Here is a 27373-nt window from a genome sequence, read left to right as displayed (position 1 = left end):
TAGCCTTGCCCCCGCCATCCTCCTCTTTACTGCTTCTTGAGCCCTAGTGATCCTGCTGCCATTTGAATTGGTCTTCCTGGGATTTGGCATCAGGACTGGTATTTTAAGTGCTGAGCAAGTTGCTCTTAGGACTCACCTATGTTGTAATAATCGATTTTGCCCTCCACAACCAACAAAGATACAAGGTGGTTTGTCACCAACCTCACTTCAAGTCCAGGTTATAACTCGGCTGGAACAACCTCTAACTTAGTGGTTTTCAACCATGGCTACCTATTAAAATTATATAAGTAGCTTTGAAAAATTCTAATGCTCAAACTGTACTCCAGAGCTAGTATATCAGAATCTTTCTTTGGAGGTGGGGCCCAGGCATATTTTTTTTTCAAGTTGCCCATGTGGTTCCAGTGTGCAACTAACATTGGGGACCACTGCCTTCTACGAACCTTCCATGTACTAAGTGAGATGAAATGGTAGAATTCTGAAAGCCCAAGAGGTTACTGGCCAAGGGCAAAGAGGCCTGGAATTGTCAAGACCTGAAAATACGGTGGCCTGGCTGAGCTCAAGGTCAGGGCCATGGAGCACATGTAGCTTGATTCAGAAGTAGGATTCCTGAAATGATGGGCAGGGTAGAGCAGGACACTCCAGAGTAGGGGCATATGCTGGATCAGCACTCAGAGGATAAGAACCAGAGAGGCGAGCAAGGCTTCAAGGATGAGCAGAGGCTTGAAAGCCTGAAGGTCAGAGTAGGTGATGCGCTAGGGAACTGGCCAGAGGAGCAAGGATCAGGCACTCAGTCAAAGGGTCTGGGTTAGGAATGCAGGCTTGGGGCCTCCATATGAGCACAGTAATGAATATGTATGGGATGATCTGTGTTTGCAATTTGCTTTCACATCCCTTTATTTTATTTAATTACTCTCTAACACAGGCAAGGCAGACACAATTATAATGCCCACTTTCTAGATGAGAAAAACAAGGCTTAAAAATGTCTAATAGCTTCTTTGAGGTCATAGAGCAAAAAGTAAGCAGCAATAAAGACGGCTTTGGGGACAATATAAAAGAGCTTTTGCTTCGGTAAGGGAGGTTTCTTGTTTAGGGAAGGAACCAACTAGTACTGATGATGGTGATGACACTGATATTTAGGCTGTACTTTGCAGTTTACAGAACCTTTTCACGTTGTGGCTTACCTCCCTGGAAGCCCACAACAACCCTGCGAGGTAGGCATAGCACTGTGCAGATGAGACCCTGAGGCTCACAAATGACAGTATTTGTCCAGGGTCACCGAGTGGGTTGAAAAGCTGAGCCCTGTCTAGGTGCACACTCCCTTCTTGGTCCCATGCTGGCCCCACTTACAACTCTCCTGAGGTCTGCAAGAAGCATTGGTTGGGAGTGTCTAATGGGAATGTGGAACAAAAGATGGAGGGAAAGCAGCTACTGACTCATAGGTCTTATACTGATGCGACTCAGTTGAAATCTTTGTCCCCAGTCCGATTCAGAAGCCAGCTCAGTGTGGCAAGGTTTACAAAGTTAATTAAGGAAAAGCATGGTTTTTCTTTTTAAAGAACACTGAGCTAAATTCTAGCAGTTTAATTTGTCATCTAATATTTTGGGCTTCTGAGGTGGCTCTGTGGTAAAGAATCCACCTGCCAGGGCAGGAGAGGTGGTTTTGATCCCTGGGCTGGGGAGATCCCATGGAGGAGGAAACTCAGTCCAATATTTTTGCCTGAAAAATCCGATGGATGGAGGAGCCTGGAGGGTTACAGGCTGTAGGGCCACAAAGAGTCCACAGAGTCAGACATGACTGAGCGACTGAGGATGTATCTAATATTTTACTAACTTTCTTTATGCATTTACAAATTTTCTCTTGCATTGGCAAAGGATCAAATCTGTTACAAGAGATACTTCAATAGGTTTTGTTTTTGCTTTTGTTTTTTTTAGCCTTATTGCCTTGGATTAATGAAGTTAGAGCATTTTGGTGAAATAATTATATACAATGTAGACCTTGAATACTTCTTTTTATAATTATCTTCATAATAAGATCAAGAAAGCTGGGATTCTCCTTTCTGGAAGGAGGAAAATGTAAATTTATTTGAAGGTCAAAATCTAACCCCTTTTTCAGTATCCACCTTAATCCCACCTGCTCCTCACATTTCTCAGATATCCACCTCTGGATAGGCTCTTCTCAGCTCTCACAGTACTTTGCTTCTGTTTTCCTTTCAGTACATTCTGCTTTATGTGACGTGTCTCCATGTGAGTCTTACTTTCCCTTCTAGATTTGAACTCTCTCAGAGCAGACAGTCTTATTTATCTTTGTGTCTTCCATGGCACCAGATTGTTTGGTCAATAAACATGTGTTGACTAAGTGCTTGAACTGTTGTGAAGGGATTCAGATGTCAACTAAAAATTCTTGGATGTGAATTTTAAAGAAAATATTGATTTAATATTTTCAGATAAATGCAAAAGAAGTGGTGTAATATAACTTAGAATGAAGGTCAGTTAAAGCATAGTTAATACCTTTCTAATTGACTATGTATTTAGTGAAACCGAAAATGACAAAGTAGATATCATTATCAAACATTCACAGAGGAAATGTGTGCTCTTAAGGAGGATGGAAATAAAAAGCTGTGATTTTCATGTGGTTTATCTTCTCTCCCTGTTATTTTGGTCATAGTGGCTTTGTCTCTTACCTTTTGATATAATCAGACCAGTATCAGGAGGATTAAGAGGGGTAGAGGGTGTGTAAGCACTAACTTACAAACAAATGACCACCCATGTGTACTATAATATTTATCTTCCAGATAGAGGACAGTGTTCCTCACTGTATGCTTATATCAAAATCTCAGCTTATTACAAAGATTTAATAAAAGAAGTCCAAAATATCACAGCCATTATAAAAGTACTAAATGTGCAAAATTAGGCCTTTCGTAAGTTTTCAGATGTAATGATTTTGTTTCAGTAAAGGCTGTAAAATTTTTAGGACAATCTTAGACGAGGCCATCAGATGCAGGGAGAAAAACCACTTGGCTTGAAGATGCACTTGCAGAGCAAGCACCAATCTTCTGCTTTGACTGTATGTCTATTTGAAGAGTTTTGGAAACAGAAGCTGAAAGTGATTATGAGGGGGCATTTTACCACTATAGAAATCCAAAGCTCATGTCTTATAACAGAGGTGCTATCAAAATGTGCCTTTTGTCCTGAATCTGACTTGGCTTCCCAAAGCCCTGGTTACCAGGTGAAGTGAAGTGAAGTCACTCAGTCATATCTGATTCTTTGCGACCCCATGGACTGTAGCCTACCATGCTCCTCCATCCATGGGATTTTCCAAGCAAGAGTACTGCAGTGGGTTTCCATTTCCTGAGGAATACTAAAAATACTAGCTATGAATGGTGTCACTGCTTGTTGGAACTATGCAGTTAGAAGCATATAACTAAAGTTTCCTATCAGCATTAGAAGTGCTTCCAAAGGCATCCTTGATTTAGAGGCACTTTGTTGATCCTTAGATGCGGGCAATAGAATTCACTGATGAAATGCTCATTTCATATGCCTCATAGAGCCACTTAATTGTGAATTTATGGTATGAATCCCTTACTGTGATTTTACTGTCAATCAAAAACATGGTCACGTAGAACACTGCTGAACATGGGACAATATTTTAGCACAGGGAGGGTGAACCACTTTTAAATTAAGTAGACCGATTCACTGAACTTGAAACCTTGAAATCTGTTAATTAAAAAATGAGTCTAATCTTGCTGATAAGAAAGATGTAAAAGCTTCCTATGAAGAGGCTTTGACTCCTGCAGGTCACTAGAGGTAAGCCCTTCCCTGTCGTCCGTCCCCTCTCCTTCCCTCCTCTACAATTCCCTTCCTCTTCTTTCTCTCTCTTTTTACCCCCCCCCAACCCTTTTCCCCTTCTTTTCTCCTTGCATTCTTGCTTCATGCTTCAAGCTCACTTCAGCATCTCCATTCCACAGACAGCAATTTATTTCCCAGACTGGGAGATGGAAGTTCAACCTGTTTCTTAATGGTCAGGCTGAGAATTCCATTTCTAGTTTGAAATTCACACTCTAAACGGCATTGGACAAGTCATTTTGAAACAGGGACACTTTGGGTACATAGACTTCAGGTTCTACATGAAAATGAAATATTTGGGTTAAGTTTCATTTAATATTATGTGTTTAGTTCTTATTTTATGATCTGGAAAAATGACATACATGGGCCTTTTCTCATCCAAATAATGAAAATATCCTGTGAAGTATTATGATATATGACTGAAAAGAATTCCTACTCATGTTATTAGGGTATTTTTCTTCATTATTGCTAATGTCTTTGGTCCTATTGGAATCCTGAGCCTCATTTGCAACAGGGCACAATTAAATCACTATCGATTCCCTTTTTCATATCTTTAATAACAGGGAGGGTAAGGAAATACACTGGTCCTCACCAAGGAGACTTCCTCTCTTCTGCATGTATTACCATGTCTTTTTCCTGAGTTGTCTTTCAAATGGCTTTGATTCGGTTTACGGGCTTACATTCTTATCCAAGATCTACACACCATTTTACAAATGGAATCAAGAGAGGTACATTAGATTAAGTATTGATTTAAGTGTAAATCCATTCCTTCTTGCATCTGGGCAATGCAGAAGGGCATTGGGTTAGCTGCAGGTAAGGCCACCTTTATGCTGATGATTAAAAGCAGGGCACGGCTCTGCAAGTCAAGGGCAGCAGAAATCTGGGAGTACAATCTTGGCAGAAGACATGGGAAGGAATGGTCATGTTCTGGTTTCTTTTTTCTTTCTTATTTCAACCATCCTTTCAGAATTTGAGCTGAAAAAATAGTTTTAGATAGGGATAGACAAGGAAATTGACAGGGTTACACAGGGAATCAGAAAATCCCCATCCCATTTTTGTTGCTGACCAGGCAGGAGCAATTTCACCTCACTGAATCTTGGGTTTTTCAGCTTCATATGACAACAGTCATCCCTTCCCAGACTATTTCCACTGTGAGGACCACCTGAGTTCATGAGTGTGTAAGGATTTGTTAGAGTGGTAGAGGCTGGAGAGGAGAAAGCTTCATTGTAGCACAGGATGACATAGTCACTCTGCAAAATGGTTTTATTTCTTTGTTTGACCTCAATTTTTGTGTTTGTTATCATCAAACATGGTTCCCTGCAAAAAAAAAAAAAATTTCTTCTGGTTTCCTGGAAAACCTTTAAAACAGGATATTCTACAGTAAATCTTAAAAATATACAACTTAATCAGCATATAAAATACAGTCTCATCAGACGTATGCCCATCCTATCCATCGACCCCCCACAATTCCCTTATGACTAATTCATTAGAGGAATAGATTGAAGAATAATGTTAAAATTCTTTTAGTTTGCCAGACCCTTACATACTCATGAGCTTATCTGATTCTCATAGCCACATCATTATGTAAAGATGATTATCTTCACTGGGAGCCGAGGAAACTGAAACTCAGAGGTTAGGTTACTCATGTCAATCATCAACAGAGCCAGGAATTGGTTTCCAATGCCCTAAACGGTTGTACAACTTCCCTTGTGGCTCAGATGGTAAAGAATCTGCCGGCAATGTGGGAGACTGAGTTTGATGCCTGGGTTGGGAAGATCCCCTGGAGAAGGAAATGGCAACTCAGTCCAGTATTCGTGCCTAGAGAATCCCATGGACAGAGGAGCCCGGCAGGCTACGGTCCATGGGGGTATAGCAAAGAGTCAGACACGACTGAGCAACTAACACACACACGCAAATGCTTGTGCATGCTAAGTTGCTTTAGTCGTGTCCAACTCTGTATGACCCTATGGACTGTAGCCTGCCAGGCTCCACTGTCCATGGGATTCTCCAGGCAAGAATATTGAATGGGTTGCTGGCCCCTCCTCCGGGCGAATTTCCTGACCCAGGGATCAGACCTGTGTCTCTTATGTCTGACTTGCTTTGGCAGGTAGGTTCTTTACCACTAGTGCCATCTGGAAAGCCCCAATGCCTTAAATAACTCTGTCTACATCCTAGTTTACCCTTGCCTGGATCCCGAAGCTCTTTACTACAACAGGACACCATGAGACCTTGATTCTCTTAAGAACAGGTAACCTTATAGTTACCTTAAAGGCCCTAGTAGCACAAAACTGACACACAGTTGAAAATGAATGCAAAAGAAAAACGCTTGAATGTGGGTAGTTGGGGGTTAGAGAGTACACATTTATACAATAAATAACATCCCCTTCACTTGTAAATTAATATGGTTTTGCAAATATGTACAAGGCAAATGTTGTGATGGCCTTATTGAGACTGGAGAACAGGGTGGGAGAGAGATCAACACAGAAATAATCCCCTGACTTATTATTTTGAGAAGGATTCTGAGAGCTCATTTAGGCTCAGTAAGAAATAGTGGTTTGTTGGTTTGATGATATCTGCCAGTTGTGTGCATGGCAGCAGGTAGCCTGAATAATGGTCCAGAAGAGTGGCCAAAAACCAAGATCCAGGAGACAGAATTTGGCCTGGAGCCAAGTTTTGCTTGGGGAGCCCAATGTTTCAAATATTTTTAAGTTAAAGATCTTTATATTCTCCAGGTTTCCCACCATCTGCACACTCCCTCTTTCTCACCCTGGCCACCCAAAACTTTTACCTGCTCCTGAAGACATTTTGGTTTATGATCCTGAGCTATAGACTAGATGCCTCGGTCTGACATTAAAACTCTTCTGCAGCTCAAATCCTACTAGGTTTATTTGCCTACTTCCCATTAATCCCTAACACAATGCTCTTCTCTGGCTTGACTTTCTCATTGCCCTATGAATATTTATTCTCACAGAAGCCAGGCTCCTGTTCCTCCCTAAATGATGATCTCTCAGACGCTCTTCAAGGCCAAGTTAAGCTCTACGTCCTCCATGAAACATTCTTAACCATTTCCTCTTATAAACAATTACAATATTCACCATTACAGTTTGTCTTTGTTCTTAATCTATACTATCTGGTGAGAGTGAAAGTGTCAGTCACTTAGTCACATCCAACTGTGACTCCACGGACTGTAACCCGCCAGTATCTGTCTGTGCATGGGATTCTCAGGCAAGAGTACTGGAGTGGGTAGGCATTCCCTTCTCCAGGGGATCTTCCTGACCCAGGAATTGAACCTGGCTCTTCTGCATTGCGGGCAGATTCATTATTGTCTGAGCCAACAGGGAAGCTATCTTGTAGCATTACTTATATGTTTGGCATAAGTAAATGTGCATTGTATAATACACACACACACATACACACACATGTAGTTTATTTTTACATATAGACTGTAAGATACTTAAATTTTACACTTCTTTCTCCTCTATGCCAGGCATTTATAGTATACACTAAAAAAAAAATGGTTGTAGAAGAATGATTTAAAAAAAAAGTTCAGTTCAGTTCAGTCGTTCAGTCATGTCCAGCTCTTTGCGACCCCAAGGACTGCAGCACACCAGGTCTACCTGTCCATCACCAACTCCCGGAGTCCAACCAAACTCATCTCCATTGAGTCAGTGATGCCATCCAACCATTTCATCCTCTGTCATCCCCTTCTCCTCCTGCCTTCAATCCCTCCCAGCATCAGTGTCTTTTCAGATGAGTCAGTTCTTCGCATCAGGTGGCCAAAGTATTGGAGTTTCAGCTTCAGCATCAGTCTTTCTAATGAACACTCAGGGCTGATTTCCTTTAGGATGGACTAGTTGGATCTCCTTACAGTCCAAGGGACTCTCAAAAGTCTTCTCCAACATCACAGTTCAAAAGCATCAATTCTTTGGCACTCAGCTTTCTTTAGAGTCCAACTCTCACATCCATACATGACAACTGGAAAAACCATAGAATTGACTAGATAGACCTCTGTTGGCAAAGTAATGTCTCTGCTTTTTAATATGCTATCTAGGTTGGTCATAACTTTCCTCCCAAGGAGTAAGTGTCTTTTAATTTCATGGCTGCAGTCACCATCTGCAGTGATTTTGGAGCCCAAAAAAATAAAGTCTGACACTGTTTCCACTGTTTCCCCATCTATTTGCCATGAAGTGATGGGACCAGATGCCATGATCTTAGTTTTCTGAATGTTGAGCTTTAAGCCAACTTTTTCACTCTCCTCTTTCACTTTCATCAAGAGGCTCTTTAGTTTTTCTTCACTTTCTTCTATGTGGGTGGTGTCATATCTGAGATTTGCATATAGGAGATTATTGATATTTCTCCCAGCAATCTTGATTCCAGCTTGTGCTTCTTCCAGCCCAGAATTTCTCATGATGTACTCTGCATAGAAGTTAAATAAGCAGAGGGACAATATACAGCCTTGATGTTCTCCTTTTCCTATTTGGAACCAGTCTGTTGTTCCATGTCCAGTTCTAACTGTTGCTTCCTGACCAGCATACAGGTTTCTCAAGAGGCAGGTCAGGTGGTCTGGTATTCCCATCTCTTTCAGAATTTTCCACAGTTTGTTGTGACCAACACAGTCAAAGGCTCTGGCATAGTCAATAAAGCAGAAATAGATGTTTTTCTGGAACTCTCTTGCTTTTTTGATGATCCAGCAGATGTTGGCAATTTGATCTCTGGTTCCTCTGCCTTTTCTAAAACCAGCTTGAACATCTGGAAGTTCATGGTTCACGTATTGTTGAAGCCTGGCTTAAAGAATTTTGAGCACTACTTTGCTAGCATGTGAGATGAGTGCAATTGTGTGGTAGTTTGAACATTCTTTGCCATTGCCTTTCTTTGGGATTGGAATGAAAATACCATGCTCTAGAAAGAGGAATTAAAGCACTGTACAATATACTATTTCTCATAAATTTCAGTCTTATGTGCCAATTAGGAATATATATATAGAGAGAGGTATATCACATTTTCCACAAGAACTATACCCAAAGTTAACAGATAAAAACTAGTGTGACAGGAAGTTTCTTTATATAGACCATAGCATAGTGAAGAAATTCTGCTTTCTTCTAGAATTGCTAGATTTGCTTTGAGTGATTTTCAAAATATGCTCCTAAGAAAATATCTAAGATTTCTCATTTATTAAGCTCAACTAAAGGTTAAGAATTTTAACAAATTGTATCATTCAATTCTCATGACTCTGCAAAATAGCTCTTTTTATCTCCAGTTTTATAGGTAAATAAACTGAGACCAAGATGAGTAACTTACCAAGACCACAGAGTATTATGTGTCTTTCTGAGTCAACACACACATGGGACCCTTGTGTACAGTTAAAGTCCAGGACATAATTTTCAAATGCATATTGATAAATGCTATATGAAGACTCTAGATTCCTTCTTCTATATCTATATCAAAGAAAATTCTGTCTCTAATCTCAGAATATCCAATTTAGTTTCCTTTTTTGCCACATGCGTAAGTAGCCTGGCAAATGACCTCATGTTGTGTTACCAGAAAACCCTTCACCCATGAAGACCCACGGAGGACCCAAGTTACTGCTCATGCTCTTAACAACAAAGTCAAGGGCAGACATGTTACTCTGCTCAGAAAAAATCCTGAAACGATTCTCCATTGTCTTAAGATGGTTGATAACCTTTTGGGGGGATTTCTTGGCACACTTCTAAATATTAAGATTAAGAAAAAGGCATGCGCCCAGTTGAAAGTATTGAGTGGATTCTATTCACTATCTCTAAACCATTTACTTGCTTGTCTTTCACATTTGAGACAGTGGTTGAGCCGTCCCCATTGCATCGTTTGTGTGCTTGTTTATATACACAAAAGGCAGCATTCTCTCACACTGTGGGAAACATTGTCTTGTTGCTCTGTTCCACCTCTCTCCGCTTGTTCTCTGCAAGCTGTACACTGTCCTACATTGCGACACACGACCCACTAGGCTTACCTGAAAGACGCCATGAAAACAGTATGTGTCATGTGTGTATGTGTACATGTGTCTGCTTCAGCAAAATCAATTTTTAACTTAAAATATGATAGGATGCACAGAAGGGTTGGTTTACCCATCTGTGCCTGGTACACCAGTTGCAAAGGTAAAGATCAACATCCTGAGTCTGGTATTTAAAACTCTTCACAATTTGGGCCTTCACAATATGTGTGTGCTCAGTTGCTCAGTCCTGTCTGATTTGTTGTGATCCCAAGGACTGTAGCCCACCAGGCTCCTCTGTCCATGGGATTCTCCAGGCCAGAATACTGGGATGGGTTGCCATGCCCTTCTCCAGGGGATCTTCCTGACTCAGGGATCTAACCCACATCTCTTATGTCTCCCGCATTGGTAGGAAGATTCTTTACCACTAGCACCACCTGGGAAGCCCCTTGGGCCCAATAAAACTTTCTAATCTTCTTCCAGCTGCTCACCTTCACTCCCCCAAGGTCAGGTTAGACTGACTGAATCTTGTTCCTCACTTTTCATCCTCTGTGTCTGTGATGATTCTGTTTTCTCTGCATGGAACATCCATCCTCCTCATCTCTGAATATAAAAGCCAAGGACTGCCTTGTCTAAGAAGTCATTCTTGAGTCTTTCTCCTCCGTCCTAGAGATCATCCCTCCTGCCTCTCACTCTCTCTATATAATTTGTTAGATTTCCCATCACTTTGTCTCTTATATTAGACTTGTAAATATACCCTAACTCCTTTATTAAATTGTCGGTGCTTTCTAGTGAGATCCACGGCTGACTATCTACTCTGCTTCACTCAGAGGAGAAATCAATCTACCTCATTTAACATAATGGGACATTCTTTAAGGATACTCTTTGCTGCATTTTTGGCTTTTTTTTTTTTTTCAGGCATAGCAATTAATTTTTCCTAGTTCATTTTGTATCAGCTGCTGTTTGCATCTTTTGGGTCTTCCATGGAGGTTGCCTGCCGACAGTTCCTGTGCATGCAAATGGTTTCTTGAGAACATTCTCTGTAAGGGCATGCTTTGGCCTGCATTGGGAGGGGGTCAGGGGAAAGAGCCCAGGTCCTGAGGCTCAAGCATCCAGGAGTGACCTTCAAAAAACAGTAGGTGGATAAATGCCCCGGCTTCCTTCCCTCTTGGCTGGATAGTTCTCAAGTGTGTCCCGCACAATCTCCCAGAGGATGCTCAGCAGGAACTCAGCTCCCCCATGCACAGCGGTAACACTCACTAAGTCTCCTATCGCTGCCTTCCTCCCTTCCTACTCACCTTACCAACCTCTCTTGTGTGTGCTCATTTACTAAGTCCTGTCCGACTCTTGGCGACTCCGTGGACTGTAACCTGCCAGGCTCCTCTGTCCATGGGATTTCCCAGGCAAGAATACTGGGGCCAATTGCCATTTCCTCCCCTAGGGGATCTTCCCGACCCAAGGATAGAACCTGTGTCCCCTGTGGCTGCTACGTTGGCAGGAGGATTTTTTTTAACCACTGAGCCACCTGGGAAGCCTCACCAATCCCTCTTTGTGCTTCCTAAATAAATGAATGGCTTCCAAACTCTTGTCTCAGAGTCTTCAGTTGTGGGGCAGGGGGCAGGGGGTTCTATCTTCCCCCCACAGTCCTCTGGCAATCTGATCTGGAATTAGAATATGGACCACAGTGAACCTAACTGGTCGAGAAAGAAACCCACCTTGTTATCTCTAGCAGATCCTACACAGTAGGGCACAAGAGAGGATACAAGAGATGCGGTGGAGCTGTTAGAATCTAAGCTCACTGGAACTGCCAGGGCTGGCTGGGCTGTGGCCTAAGGGACTTCTCCTTGAAATTACTGCAGTTTCCAGTGTTGGGAAAAGTGATTGGCTGCACTGAATGCCTTAAAAAATATACCTATTACTGTTTGGATAATAAAATAAAACCAGTTATCATGTATTTAGGGGTTCTCAAACATGCTTGCTTGTAACCCTGAGGATTCCAGAGCCAGGCTCTTATCTTAGCTCAAAATCTAATACCTGATCAGGAAGATTAATGCTCTTCACAGTAATGACATTTTTACCATTACAAAAAGAGCAATTTACTTTTCCAACTTCCTCTTCTTCCTAGCCTCGCCTGTCAGAGAAAATCGCAGCCTCACACATGAAATATTTTCAAACTAGATGTGGCAGGTTTATGGAAAATTACTCTGAATGTATTTGGGCTCAGACCAACTCTCCCAGCTTTATATTATTCATGATAAGCATGACTTCCAAGCCTTGGCTTTGTCAGATTTTCCTATTAATTGTTAATGTAACAGCTAAGTCTCCCTGGAGTGTGTGTTATTTTCTCATTTGTAAAATCATAAGCCTTGGGATAATCCCTCATTAGATCAATAATATTCTCATCAAATGAATGTAACACTGCCCAAGTGAGGACTATTACAGATAACTGTGGCGGCCGAGTACTACTCCTATCACACTGTGAGCCTGTCTCCGGACCTCTATTCATCCCCACGCTTGCTCACTCTGAAGGCAGTGATTCTTACCCGGAGCAAAGCAACTAACTGCCTCTTGGGCAGACCAGTGGTCCACCCCCAAACTTCTCCGAACCATCCACCACGTTGTCATGGCAGCCAACTCATGTGATCGCCCTGCTCTGAAATCACTGATAGTATATCGATGAATTAAAAAAAAAAAATCTACCCTGCATTCATTCTGCCTTCCCAGCAGAGCCCTTTCTTTTCTTTCTGGCCAAATACTCTTCCCTTTTGTGTGAGAAGTTGGAAAGTGCTCCAGAGGCTCTTCCCACTGCCTTTTCCTCTCAGATCCAGGGTCGATGAGATGCCTAAGCTCACCTAAGTTGTGTTTATCCTTCTAGGCTCTGGATCTTCAACATAAGATAAAGGATGGAGACAACAGTTGGAGCTCCTATAACCTGACCAGACCCTTCCTGTTGAGGAACCATTCCTGATATTTCTCTCTGCTGGTCCTCTGGAGCTACTATTCTAAAAGAAATTCCTGCCAGTCTCCAAGGCTGGTTCTCCAGCCTTCCCACAGACTTTACCAGCTGCTAGTGTACATCCTGTGAGGTTCAGTTCAGTTCAGTTCAGTTGCTCAGTCGTGTCCAACTCTTTGCGACACCATGAACTGCAGCACGCCAGGCCTCCCTGTCCATCACCAACTCCCGGAGTTTACTCAAACTCATGTCCATTGAGTCAGTGATGCCATCCAGCCATCTCATCCTCTGTCATCCCCTTCTCCTCCTGCCTTCAATCTTTCCCAACATCAGGGTCTTTTCTAGAGCTTAAATTAACATGGAGTATGTTTCTGTTGCTTCCAAGAGAGGAACTCTGGCTGATACAGCTCACCACTGCCTTTAGGATGAAGATACAGAATCTCAGTTCTTGTTTGTTCTCCCATTTTTCACACCATACTTTAGCCTCATCAGTGAATCATCACTCCCTGGACAAAACACACAGCCACACAATTGTCCATGCTATTTCTTACTGGACCATCCTTCTCCCCTTTGAGAATCCTTACCTACATTCATTGAAGTCTCACATATCTGGGTTCAAATGCCAGCTCTGACTTGGTTTTTTGCAAGTTACTTGAACTTTCTAAATTAACTCACCTACAAAATGGAAATCACAGTACTTACTTTACAAGATGGTTGAGAAGGTAGAATAAAGTCTAGGTTCTCAATAAACTTGTTAAAAGAATAATTGAACAGGTTCAAGCTACCTCTAGCATCCTGATAAAAACAAACAATCCAAAATTGAAACATGTAATGAATAGCACATATTCCAAGGAATTATAAATGTGTGTGTGTGTGTGCGTATGTGTATGTGTGTGTGAGTGTGTTGTTTCAAGACTTCTCTTTTGGTTAGAGTCTAGCGGGGGAAAAAAAAAAAACTAACGGAAAACACTGGTTTTCTGTAACCACTCCACATGACCTCATGTGTAACAAGAAAGCTTTAAGTTCCTACCCTACAACCAGGGTCATTAGGGTTCTCTGGACCAAGCTGTACAAAGATAACTCTCTCTTGAGAAAATCATCTATATAGCACTACAGTGTGCTACTCTGTCAGAGAGCTGTGCTGTAAAAAATAGAAATATATTATTTTCTCCATCAAAGTGAACATGTTACTATTAAATAGTAAAGGAATTGAATGAGGATGCTGTTGCTGCTGCTGTTAAGTCACTTTAGTCGTGTCCAACTCCGTGTGACCCCATAGATGGCAGCCCACCAGGCTCCCCTGTCCCTGGGATTCTCCAGGCAAGAACACTGGAGTAGGTTGCCATTTCCTTCTCCAGTACATGAAAGTGAAAAGTGAAAGTGAAGTCACTTAGTTGTGTCTGACTGTTCATGACCCCATGGACTGCAGCCTACCAGGCTCCTCCATCCATGGGATTTTCCAGGCAAGAGTACTGGAGTGGGGTGCCATTGCCTTCTCCCATGAGGATGCTATCCTGCTTCAAACAACTTGCTGAGTCAACCAAGTGACCGGTGTGGATTCCAGGAAAAGCTGGGTTGGTTTACATGTGTATCTAACTATATAATAAGATAAAATTTCTGTTTACTTGCTCGTGTAGTTGAATATTGTATAGCCACAGCCTATCTATTTCAGGGCAATGTGATGAATTAAGGGTAGGAAAAGTTTTAAGATAATGGCAAAAGAAAGAGTGAGTTCCAGTTCTAATTTTACAAAAACAGACATGGCAAATTGCACAGTAGAAACACAAGACTCTAGGATATAAATCTGAGAGTCTGTAGAAATACATTCTTCCACTGGCAGAGAGCAAGTGGGTATGATTACATCATGAAGGAAATTTTTTGAAGGGCCACTGAGAAATGACTGTAGGGAGAGGAGCAGAACCTGGCTCCTTTTGTCCTAACATGAGTCTTTTGAAGCTAGGGTGCAAAAGTGGATGGAGAGAGCTCTGGATTGAGGACCAGGTGACCTGGTTTCTAAAAGGGTGTCTGCTGCTTGGTTGGGTGCTCCTGTAGGGAGCGAGGGTGGGCCCTAATCTTTCTTCCAGAGGACGAGGGGCTTTGGGATGTGATCAGAGTTTCTTAACTAGGTTTCTATGGTCCTAGGTTTCCAAAGAACCTCTCGGGGGTAGGCAGGGAGGAACCCTGGAAATTTGCTCTAGTCTTTTCCCTCATCTCAACAAGACAGCTCTGCATTTATAAGTTGTATATATGGGCTTCTATGTAAGACTGTGTGAAACAAGACTGCAGCTAAATATTCAGGAAAATCCTTGTCTAGATGATTGTGAATGAGAGCAAATGCTTATATATAACTTATCATGTGCCAGGCTCTTTTCTAAGCACTTGACATACATCAAAGCATTTGATCCTCACAACAACCCATATAAGGTACTGTTATTATCCCCATTTTGTAGTCTGAGAAACTGAGCTATTAATATTAAGCAATTAACCCAAGTTCATAAAGGTTGTAAGTGGCAGAGCTGAGATGTGAACCAAGGCGGTCCAGCTCCATGTTGATGTTCTTAATGCCTGTGCTATATAACTTCTCCCCAGCATTTTTCTCAAAGATTCCATGACTCCAGTATCAGAAACAAGGTCGTGTCTTTAAATAGAAGTCTTCTCTCATAAAACTAATTTTGGTACCAGAAATACTCTGTGCATGCACGCCCAGTCGTTTCAGTCATGTCTGACTCTTTGCGACCCTATGGACTGTAGCTCACCAGGCTTCTCTGTCCATGGGATTCTCCAGGTGAGAATACAAGAGTGGGTAGCTATGCTCTCCTCCAGTGGATCTTCCCAACACAGGGATTGAACCTGAGTCTCCTGAATTACAGGTGGATTCCTTACTACTGAACCACTGGGGAAGCCCAAAAATATTCTCTACTAAGGGCTTTCTTAGAGCAAGAATTCAGGCTTATAGCCCTTTTAGCTATACAGCCCATTAGCAAGAGAATGACTTTGGATTCCCTTCACAGGTAGAGTTTTGAAAGACAAATGTGGATTAATTTTTCTTATTCACTCTTTCCTTCCTTTTTCTCACATTTACTGACAATGAGCCATAGGCCAGGAACCGAACGAAACAGTAGAGATAAGGGGATTGAAGTCACAGTTCCTGACAATAAGGACCTCAAAGTCAAGAGTGAAAGGAAAATCTGTAATTCACAGAATAAGTTCCTGGGACAGCCATCAGCTGGGATGACATGTCAATAAAGGAGAGGAAAGAATCCTACAGAAGGAACCTTTATATAACTGAGGATGATCACAGGAAGATTTATCTAGATAGACAAAGCAGTAAAGGCTAACTCTGGCTAAAGGTGGAACACATTCAAAGGCAGGCAGATGACAGACAACACAGCTTTCTTAGGGCTGTTCAAATAGTTAATGTGACTGGAAGCTATTGGATATCTGGACTATCAATGTTGAAGTTCAATTGCTCAATAATGTCCAATTCTTTGTGACCCCATGGACTGCAGTTGCCAGGCTTCCCTGTTCTTCACTATTTCTTGGAGTTTACTCAAACTCATGTCTATTGAATTGATGATGTCATCCAACCATCTCATCCTCTGTCTCCCCCTTCTCCTCCCTCCCTTAATCTTGCACAGCATCAAAGTATTTTCCATGAGTCGGCTCTTGGCATCAGGTGGCCAAAGGACTGGAGCTTCAGCTTCAGCATCAGTCCTTCCAATGAATATTCAGCATTGATTTCCTTTTGGATTGACTGGTTTGATCTCCTTGCTGTCCAAGGGATTCTCAGGAGTATTCTCCATGAAGATGACACAAAAGAAGAGCAAAGACCTGGTAAGAGAAGACCTTCTACACTAAGGAGTTTGGACTTTGGAGTCTTATAAATTACAGTATGGGCTTAGAAAAAGGCCACAGGAGATAAGGGTGGAAAAGTATGAACAGTATTTCTATTACCATCAATCGACAGTAATTGGATTATATGTAATTCAAAGTTAAGAACTGGTGGGAATTGGTCATGTTCACTATGGATCATTTTACATCATAGCTCCCTAGCAATCATTAGAAAACAAATAAATGACCACAGAGTCAGACGGTCCCATGAGACTCCTGACACATGTCATACATACTGACCAGGAGGCAAACTGACAAAAAGTTGGAGGAAATCTCATTCCACTGTATCTGGTGCATAAGCTCTCCTGCCCACACAATGAATGTGCTGCTTGCCCTCAGTATTTAATTCTCTTTGCAACTTCCTTTTAGGTAACCTTGGGTCCCAACCATTCTTTAATGTTCATCATGTGCTCAAAATAGGCTCTACCCTCCAAATTTAAGGCCCAATAAAATAACTGGAGTGTTCATTGCATGTGTGTGTGCTAAGCCGCTTTAGTCATATGCGACACTTTGTGACCCCATGGACAGTAGCCCTCCAGGCTCCTCTGTCCATGGGATTCTCCAAGCAAGAACACTGGCGTGGGTTGCCATTTCCTCCTCCAGGGGATCTTCCCAATTTAGGAATAGAACCTGTATTCTCTTATGTCTCCTGAACTGGCCACTTCTTTACCTTTAGTGCCACCTGGGAAGCCCATGTTCATTAGTTTTGCCAAAAATTAACTATTTTAGCCATTGACATGTAGAGAAAGAAAGCATAGCCAAGAAAAGGTAGCAAACTCCTCTAGTTCCATTGACAGGGTAAAGAAGGGAACTGTTAGAAGACTGTCTGCTAGATTCTAAGAATTATTTTCCTTAATCCTCAAGGCAACTTGGCGAGGAGTTATTCTTCTCATTTTACATATGAGAAAATGGTGGGGGGCAAAGAAGTAAATATCACTCAAGTGGGTGCTGAAGAGATCTGAGCCCGTGTCTGCTTCACTGCAATGTCTGCGCTACTACTCTCCAGAGATAGTTTAACATAAAAGGTTGGAAAAGGGTAAAGAAATTCTGTGCAAGAATATGCATGGATGTGTGGGAAATTCCAGCACTCTTATTTGGCTACCAGTGCTGACTGAATCACTTGTAACACTGAGGGGTTACTTAAGGTGACCGCACCTCTAGAGCATTTCCAGCAGTTTTTGCTTCTCTATCATTTTCCAGCTGAAGCTTTCAGGTTGGGCTGTCAGATTGCATCAGTTAAGACACAAGCTTAGGAGGTTTTTATCATGCAAAGAGGACTAATCTGCTTTTCTTCAGTTTGGCTTGGCTGTCTGCTGGGTGATATGACTCAGTAAACTTGGCTCTTAAAGAACTTGTGTTAGATTTAGGACATTTTTACACCCTCACCTCCCCTCAAATATCTCCAAGGATTTTAAAGTCGATTAGGAGAGAAACTTACACCTGCTTGGTGTAGGGAGCGGCGCACACGTGGCTGGGGAGATGACATCCTGTAAAGTGTGGCATTTCAGTCCATAACTGAACACAAACACGGCCTTCTTATTAGCATATTTCCAATGTTTAGCAAGATCAAGACTACGTTTACATGCATAATGTCTGAAATAACGTACCCTCTGTTGTGAATGAACCTTGAAATTCTGAGGTGCCTAAGGCAAAGTTCTTCACCTGCCTCTTGGTTCGCATGTAATCATCTTGAAGATCCCAGAAGTGCAAGGGAACATGCTAAAACAAGAGCTCACACACTAGCACCTGTAGCTAGAAAACTGACAACTGTGATGGGCAGTGATCTCCAGGGTCCTCAAGGGGGCTAGCGTTTGTCACTGGAGGTGTGGGGGAGTGTTTGGGGCTGGTTTGGAGTGTTCTATTTCTCTGATGTGATTGTTTTCATAGCTGAATTGTGTAAAGTGGTGATACGCTAACCTATCATTCTGACCTCAGAAAATGAGGGAACCATCTTTAGAATCATCAAACCCCAGACTTTCTGTTACTTGAACATATATGTCTTAAGTTTTAAGTCACTTTGGGTTTCCCAGTATCTACAATCTAATACATGGTGACTCGTGTGGAGTAGGAATTAGTAGATATTATTCCTTGCCTTTTCTTCCTCTCAGTGTCTTGGAAGGGTCCACAATTCTAGAAGAAGAGTCATTAGAGGGTAAATTCCATGAGAGCAAGAACAATGTCTGTCTTGGTCACTAGCAATGTGCCTGGCACATAGTATGTGCTTAGCAAATATTTGCTGATTAATTTAATCAAATACTGTCTCCACAAACATTCATTATTCATCCCTATTATATGCCAGGCATTAAGACAGATTCAGGTGATAAAGAGACACATAAGATATGCAGTCTATCCTTAATATGCTAGGGGGAGTTCAAGTTGGGAGGCAGATGTGAACCATAGTTTGGATGTGAGAAGTGTTATAACAGAGGATTAATGTATAACCATTACCTGAGCATGGGGAAAGGAGTAACCAATCCTCTAGTGGGGGCAGGATGAGGGATGAGGGAGGGATGCTCTAGCTTCAGTCTTGGTGTTCAGTTCAAATAGCAAATATTCATTCAACAGCCACTCTGCGCATGACATTATTCTTTGTAACAATTAATAATCATTACAGAATTACAGCTTTATAGTGCTATAGCATGCCAGTCATTGTTTTTTGTGATGTACATATATTTAGATATTTCCTCTTCACAAAAGCCCAATGAGGTTGTACTCTTATTTCCTTCATTTTACAGATGGAGAAACTGAGGGAAAGATGAAGTGAATTTACACGGAGAGTAGGTGACAGGGCCAAAATTGAATCCAGGCTGTCTGGCTCTAGAAGCCAGTTACTAGCCAGTATTTGTAAGACTTACTCACTGTTTTCTAGTTGTGTGTGTGTGTGTGTGTGTGTAAGTCACCTAGTTGTGTGCGACCCTTTGCGACCTCATGGACTGTAGTCTGGCAGGCGCCTCTGTCCATGGGATTCTCCAGGCAAAAATACTGGAGTGGGTTACCATTCCCGTCTCCAGAGGCTCTTCCTGACCCAGGGATTGTCAGGTCTCCTGCATCGCAGGCGGATTCTGTACCATCTCAGACACCAGGGGAGCCCTGTCTTGATATATTTCCAGTTATCTGAGAAGACTAGAGATGGGCGCTTTCATCCCTGCTCTGGTGTCTGCATTTGATCTGGACGGACATTTTGCTGGATTTCCATTCTAGTCAAGAGCCTAGCGTCAGCCAAGCTCTTTTTCCCCCAGCAGTCACCCCTCTCTTGCAGAGCATACAAATAACCTAAACAATGACGACATTGATTTCCACCATTATTTCAAATGTGGTCAACAAACGACCAAGCCTGGGGCTGGGCTGAGAAAGCCATCTCTGTCTGTGGAAAATGAGTTTAAAGACACGTCCCACTAACAACATTTTTCCTTACAAAATTCGAGAGAAGTGAAGTCTAATTATTTAGCTATTTCAGATATGCTTTTTCAGCTTCTGCTAGACGGAGCCCAACACAAACTGTGCTCAGCCTTGCATACACAATGAGTCTCATTAATTCCTTCTTCTTTCCAAGCTCAATGAAGGAACATGGAAACAAAACTGGGGGCACATTCCTCTCTTTTTAACGTATGTTAGAAACTTCACTGCAAACCTGGCTCTTTCCACTCACATGGGGCTGCCCTGCTCTGAGCAACTGGACAGGCAAGGTCAGGACTTCCAGAAACTCTGTGACCAACAGTACTGCTTCTCCTGTGAACCACAACACATAATGGCACTCACTGAGGAGATCTGCAAATAAAGGAAGTAACAAACAGCGCTGCGAATGTGTCCACTCCCTCCCCCATCATCTGTCCATCCCATTATCAACACAAGCCCTTGCCCCCACTATCTGAGACAGCATAGCACACACCATTCAGTGATATTATCCTCAGAATTACACAAACCTTCTCGGGCATGCAAAGTGGAATAACATGACACGGTATGTAGGCACTTCATTATTTTTCACACCTAACGAATCTCAGCTCATCAAGAAAGTTAAACATTTCCAATGTGAGATTTCCCCCAACTTCTTAACTGTATCCACCTCAGGTCCTAACTGCCAGTTGTCATTTAATAACCACAAATTCTTTGACACCTTTTTCTTCAAAACCCAGGGTCCAATTTCCTTCTCTTTGACTGCGTGCTCTAATTAGGGACTCACTTCCAGGAAACAGAATGTGGTAGACACAAAGGTGTGTGAGGTCATTAAAGCTTTCTCCTGGTTCTCCTTCTCTCTCCCCCAGGTGGCACTAGTGGTAAAGAACCCACCTGCCAATGCAGGAGACAGAAGCTGGATCCCTGGGTTGGGAAGATCCCCTGGAGGAGCAAATGGCAACCCACTCCAGTATTCTTGCCTGGAGAATCTCATGGACAGAGGAGCCTGGAGGGCTACAGTTCATAGGATTGCAAAGAGTCGGACACAACTGGTGTGACTTAGCACTCACTCTCTCCCTCTCTGTCTCTCTCTCCCCTCCTCCTCCTTCTCTCCCTTCCAGATCACCTGCCCTAGGGAAGCCAGCTGCCAGGCTGCATCCTGAGGAGGAGCTCCTAAGCCTCCTGCAATAACTATCACTACCTTACCAGGTAAGAGAGTCCGCCACTTGGATCTGGGTCCTCCAGCCCCAGGCAAGCCTTCAGTCCAAGACACCGAGACTCTGGATCAGAACCATTCGGCCAAGTAATCCCTGGGTTCCAAATCCACAGATACCATGATGTTCCTTGTTTGAATCTACTACTTGTTAGAATACCTTGTTATGCAAAATTACATAACTACCATACTGCCAGAATAAAAAGGTAGATGGCCTACAAAAGAATGACACCAGACTAAGAGCAGACTTCTTTTCAGCAGTAGTGATGATGAAAGATGTGAGAGGTGGACTGTGAGGAAAGCTGAGCGCCGAAGAATTGATGCCTTTGGACTATGGTGTTGGAGAAGACTCTTGAGAGTCCCTTGGACTGCAAGGAGATCCAACCAGTCCATCCTAAAGGAGATCAGTCCTGGGTGTTCATTGGAAGGACTGATGCTGAAGCTGAAACTCCAATACTTTGGCCACCTCATGCGAAGAGTTGACTCATTGGAAAAGACCCTGATACTGGGAGGGATTGGGGGCAGGAGGAGGAGGGGACGACAGAGGATGAGATGGCTGGATGGCATCACCGAGTCGGTGGACATGAGTTTGAGTAAACTCCGGGAGTTGGTGATGGACAGGGAGGCCTGGCGTGCTGCGATTCATGGGGTCGCAAAGAGTCAGACATGACTGAGCGACTGAACTTAACTGAACTGAATGATGAAAGATGATAAAATATCTTGAAATACTCAATAAAAAGTTACTGCTTTTAACTACTCTGCCTGATGCTAATCCTCCACCTAGTTTTGAATGCAGTCCTTCCTGCCTCCTCCTGCATTTTGCTCCATCTCTTAGTGTCATTTGAATTTCAGTGTCTCTTTCCCTCTCTCAATGACCTCTTGCCTACAAACACATAAAGATCTCTTTTATCTTAAAATAGCAAAACGACCACAAACAAATGACACTCTTGCCCCATCTGCCCTCCTTTCATTTTTCCACCTTCTCCTCCTCCCCAGCTACCTCGGCTCTTTCTCAGTCCACTCGCTTTTGAAGTCTAATTCCCACCCACCCCCACCCAGCCTCACATATACTGAAACCACTCTCCCAAGCATCACCAAGACTCCTAACTATCAAACTAAATCTCATCGTCCACAATCTTTGGTGGGCCAAAATTAGAAAACAAGCCCTTGTTCCGGGACCCACTGTCGCTGCACCGCCGAGCTCACAGCTGAGTCCTGTTCGCTCTGCCCACCTCACTACCCATGTTCTCCTGCCTCCTTTAGCGGTTCTTTTCCCCCACGCTGTTTTGTTTTGTTTCCTGAATCAAATGTGTTACTCCTTGACTTCTCATTAAGCCTCTCCATAGGAGATGTTCAACATAGACCTCAAATTAGTCTTAATAGTCTCAGCCCTAAGGTAGATTTGCTCCCTGGGAGACTTTGGCTTTGAATCCCACTTAGCATCCCAGCTTTGAGTTCCCTCCGCACTTCCAGAATCTCAGTATATCCTTTGCTTGCTTGGAGCACTGCTCTGTATTTCTGTTAAATGTATTATTATTTGCGGACACTTCTATATATTGTAGGGGGATGGGAGTGAAGCCCCTCCTTAGCAGCTCAGCTCACTCAGACTAATTTCTTGGTCTATCTCATAATGTAGACATAAGCCTACCTGACTCATCTCTTCCGCTCTGTGGAAATTCCCCTAGGGCAGTGCTTTATTTTATTTCTCTTAGGTAGTTTCTGATATGGGGCTTTCACCCCAGCCATGCTCAGATGGATAGAAAAAAAATAAAATATTAAGCATATTAATTTCTCTTTTGAACAGACTTATCAAGCCTAATAGCCATTTATTTCTCCTTCTTAAATTTTTTTTTTTTTTAATATTCAAAACCCTAAGGAGCCTCCAGCGCCCTCAATATGCACAAGAAAGTCCCGGGAAACCAGAGCAAACTGCATGCAAAGAACCAGAGCAGAATGTAGCCTCAGGAAGAATTCCTTTTTGTCTGGGTATAATTACTAGTTTGATGACTTTCCTGGCTCCTGATTTTACAAATGTAGGCTGTATCTAAAATTAAAGTAGATTACTCTGTATTTATAAATTACAAACATAAAATGACAGAAAATTTCCACAGGCCTAGGCTTTTTCCTCCTAAAAAATAACAACTTAAGCTGAATTTGATTTGTGCTTAATATCTGGATATAGACAACTAGAACTTACATGGGATTTTATTATTTTTAAAAAAGACAGAAATGTATAACAAAAGGCTCACTTCTAATCACAAACATGTAAAGGAATAGACATCACTTTCTTTTCTATACATTTACATTTAAAAGTTGTTTCACCCATACTCTCTTTTCTAACCAATTGAAAATCTTCTCTTCTTGGATTGGGAGGGGGGAAAGATATAGAATAACCACATTAATAGCCTTTCTTGGTCCCATGTTAGAAAACATTTAGTTATTTTCTCCATCTCAGGCTTCTCACACGGCTTTCCCAGGAGCTGTGGCATCATTGATATTCATGAGCAACCACTGTGACAGTTTAGTAAACAAACCCGACGATAAATCCATCTTTCCTGTCATATGTGACGAAAATTCTTCAGAGGCCTTATTTATGCAATTTAGATCTGCAGGCTTAAAGTATGTGGTAATTTTATTTCACAAAAGCCCCAGGCAGCAAAGTATTTATTTTACACTCCTGGACCTCATCAAGGAAATGGCATAACCTGTTCTCATGTTTATCTTCTTGCAAATGAGCGACATATTATGGAGATGCCACCTGCTTCCTGGTGGGGAGGAATGGAGGGAGAGCAGGAGGAGAAAGGTGGAGGATTAATTAGTTAATATCTATGAAGTACTTTGCAGATGGAGAGTGATATGCAAGTGTGAATTTTAATTACGGTTCCCTGCCCTCCTTGGCAGATACAAATAGGATAATTTCTTGGAACAAGAAGCAATGGTCTAATGTATCATGTTGATGCTTTGATTTCTGGAGAGTGAAATTTTTTATGGGTTTTGAGGTGACCCAAACATCTATATCTTGCCCCACCCCTCTATGGAAGAGACAAGGAAAGGTATTGAGAATGTGTAATTGAATTCTTCACGGTGACAGAAGTAGAAGGCCCTGCTTTGTAGTCCTCTTTGAAATCATCAAGTTGATGGCTATCACTGGATTCTATTGCCTTCACATGTTCTTTTCTCCTTCATGCGTAGGTGTGTCTTCCTTTTCAGAGAATGAACAGTACAATTACAGAAAAGCATCAGAACCCCAAATTTCACTCTGAGGTATATAACTAACAGAATTACCTACATATTTCCACCATAAGCCCATGCACTAGAATGTGCATGGCAGCATTATTGGCAATAGTCTTACTCTAGAAACTGTCCAAATTTCCATCAAGTGTTGGAAATGATACATAAATTGTAGTATATTCACACAAGAGATTCCTATAGAGCAGTGAGAGTGATCTATAATTAAATTCAATGAAAAAATACTGTCAAGGTAAAAAAATTTAAAGAAGTCAACACGAAAGAATCCATACTGTGTGATTCCGTTTATATAAAGAACAAAAAAGCATGAAGAAGTAATGCATGCTGTTACTTACTAGTCAAGATAGTGATTATCCTCAGGAGGTAGGTAGTGACTGGAAGTAATCACCAAGGGGTGCTTCTGAGCTTCTGACAGTGTTCTGCTTCTGGAGCTGGGTGTTGCTGCCCAAGTGTATTCATGTCGTGAAAACTCGTTGAACTGTAAGCTCATGTAAGCTTAAGTGCTTTTTAAGAACAAATTTAAGTAAACATTTTAAAAAGAATAATAATTAAAACACCAGTATTAGGTTAGTTGGATTTCAAAGGACCAGGTGCCCTTTATTTCTGGCTTCTATCTTGTTGAAAATAGCAAAGCATTTCCTAGATGTGTCTGACAAAAACGATGTGAGCTGGGAGACCTTCTGTAAGGTTACAAAAGTTTCCTAAAAGTCTGAGTCAAAGGATAAGCAGGTAACACATTCCCACTCTTCCCATCCCCTAGCTAGTAATCCAATGATGAAATTGAACAAGGCATCTTCAGATTTCTGCTTTGCAAGTTACTGTCTATGCGTGTTAGATGGAGGGCCACACCAGATAAAAAGTCTACAGAATGTTTCAGGGAAGATGCTCAGAATGACCCTGAGAGTTTAAATTCAGCAACTGAATAGCAAAACACAATGCAATGCTTGCCTAAATATATGGCATGCATTTTCAGAAGTCCACTAGCATTGGAAAAATTTGTCTCCATGTAACTTTCTGTCTCAAGTCCTTCCCTGAACTGTCATATGATGATAAAATTGCAACATGACTTACAAGTGCCAATGAAGAGCTTGAGAGAAACAAGCAGTGGACTCAATGTGAACTTAATTTAAGGGGGTTGGTGGTGGTTGGAATTCCTTGCAAAAGCTGAAGTTCAGAAGATGAACTGGTATACCTAATTTGGTCATTTGGCAGTATATACAATGTTAATCCCAAACTCCAGCATTTAAGAGCAATAGGCAGAGTCAGTTTTTATAAATACATTCATATATAAATACATTCAGGTGTTCTTCTGCCACGTTTTCTGAATCAGAACTCCAGCCTGGATCTTTATCAAGTGGAGAGCCCTGACCTGGTATCATTAGAAATATCCAATGACAATCCAATTGTTATTCATGTGTCACACCTCAATCAATATTTTAAAAAAATTTTAAACTTAAGTGATTCTCCTTTTGTAGTATAACATCATAGATTCTTAGAATAAAGAAATAATAAAGCCATAGAATAAGATGTGGAACCAATCCCGAGTGTGACAGTCTCTCTACAACATCCCTGACTTTTGTTGTTGAGTTCACTCATTCAAGAACTAGTTATTCAAATACTTGGAATTTTCAGATTTGAGGCACTGTTCTAGATGTTCGCGAAGCAGTAATAGAGCAGACTAAAATCCTAGCCCTTTTGAAGCATACATTCCAGTCAGAAAAGACACAATGAACAATAAACTTAGCAAACAAATACATAGCATGTTAGAGATGACCAACTCTGCAGGAATAAACACAGCAGCAAAAGGGTCTAGGGTGTAGGGTTATGGTGGAAACGGGGACAGGGTGCAGTTTTTCATAGATTGGTCCAGGTCTCAGTCTCACTGAGAAGGTGAGGTTCATCCTTAATGGACCTTAATGAGGTGAGAATCTCACTTAGATTTATGGGGTCACTTTTTCAGCATTAGGTAGGTTTTATCTTAAGAAATGCCCTGATCTACTACTTAACAAATAATTGCTTCTCCATATGACCCAGCAATCCCACTTCTGGGCATACACACTGAGGAAACCAGATCTGAAAGAGACATGTGCACCCCAATGTTCATCGCAGCACTGTTTATAATAGCCAGGACATGGAAGCAACCTAGATGCCCATCAGCAGATGAATGGATAAGGAAGCTGTGGTACATATACATCATGGAATATTACTCAGCCATTAAAAAGAATTCATTTGAATCAGTTCTAATGAGATGGATGAAACTGGAGCCCATTATACAGAGTGAAGTAAGCCAGAAAGATAAAGAACATTACAGCATACTAACACATATATATGGAATTTAGAAAGATGGTAACGATAACCCTATATGCAAAACAGAAAAAGAGACACAGAAGTACAGAACAGACTTTTGAACTCTGTGGGAGAAGGTGAGGGTGGGATGTTTCGAAAGAACAGCATGTATATTATCTATGGTGAAACAGATCACCAGCCCAGGTGGGATGCATGAGACAAGTGCTCGGGCCTGGTGCACCGGGAAGACCCAGAGGAATCGGGTGGAGAGGGAGGTGGGAGGGGGGATCGGGATGTGGAATACGTGTAACTCTATGGCTGATTCATATCAATGTATGACAAAACCCACTGAAATGTTGTGAAGTAATTAGCCTCCAACTAATAAAAAAAAAAAAAAGTTGTACATTATGAGGCCAGGATGATATAGGCTTGTATGATCTTCAAAGCAGGTGTTGCCAGTTGCCCACCACGACCATAAACATGTCTCAACAAAGCTTCTCAGTAACCAAGTGAACTGACTTGCTTCCTGGGGTTATCAAATTGAACCAGTTACATTTAAAGGACATCTGCCAAAAAATAA

The sequence above is a fragment of the Cervus elaphus genome, chromosome 19 (assembly GCF_910594005.1).
Source record: "Cervus elaphus chromosome 19, mCerEla1.1, whole genome shotgun sequence".
NCBI lineage: Eukaryota > Metazoa > Chordata > Mammalia > Artiodactyla > Cervidae > Cervus > Cervus elaphus.
Note: the sequence above shows the minus strand (reverse complement) of the source record.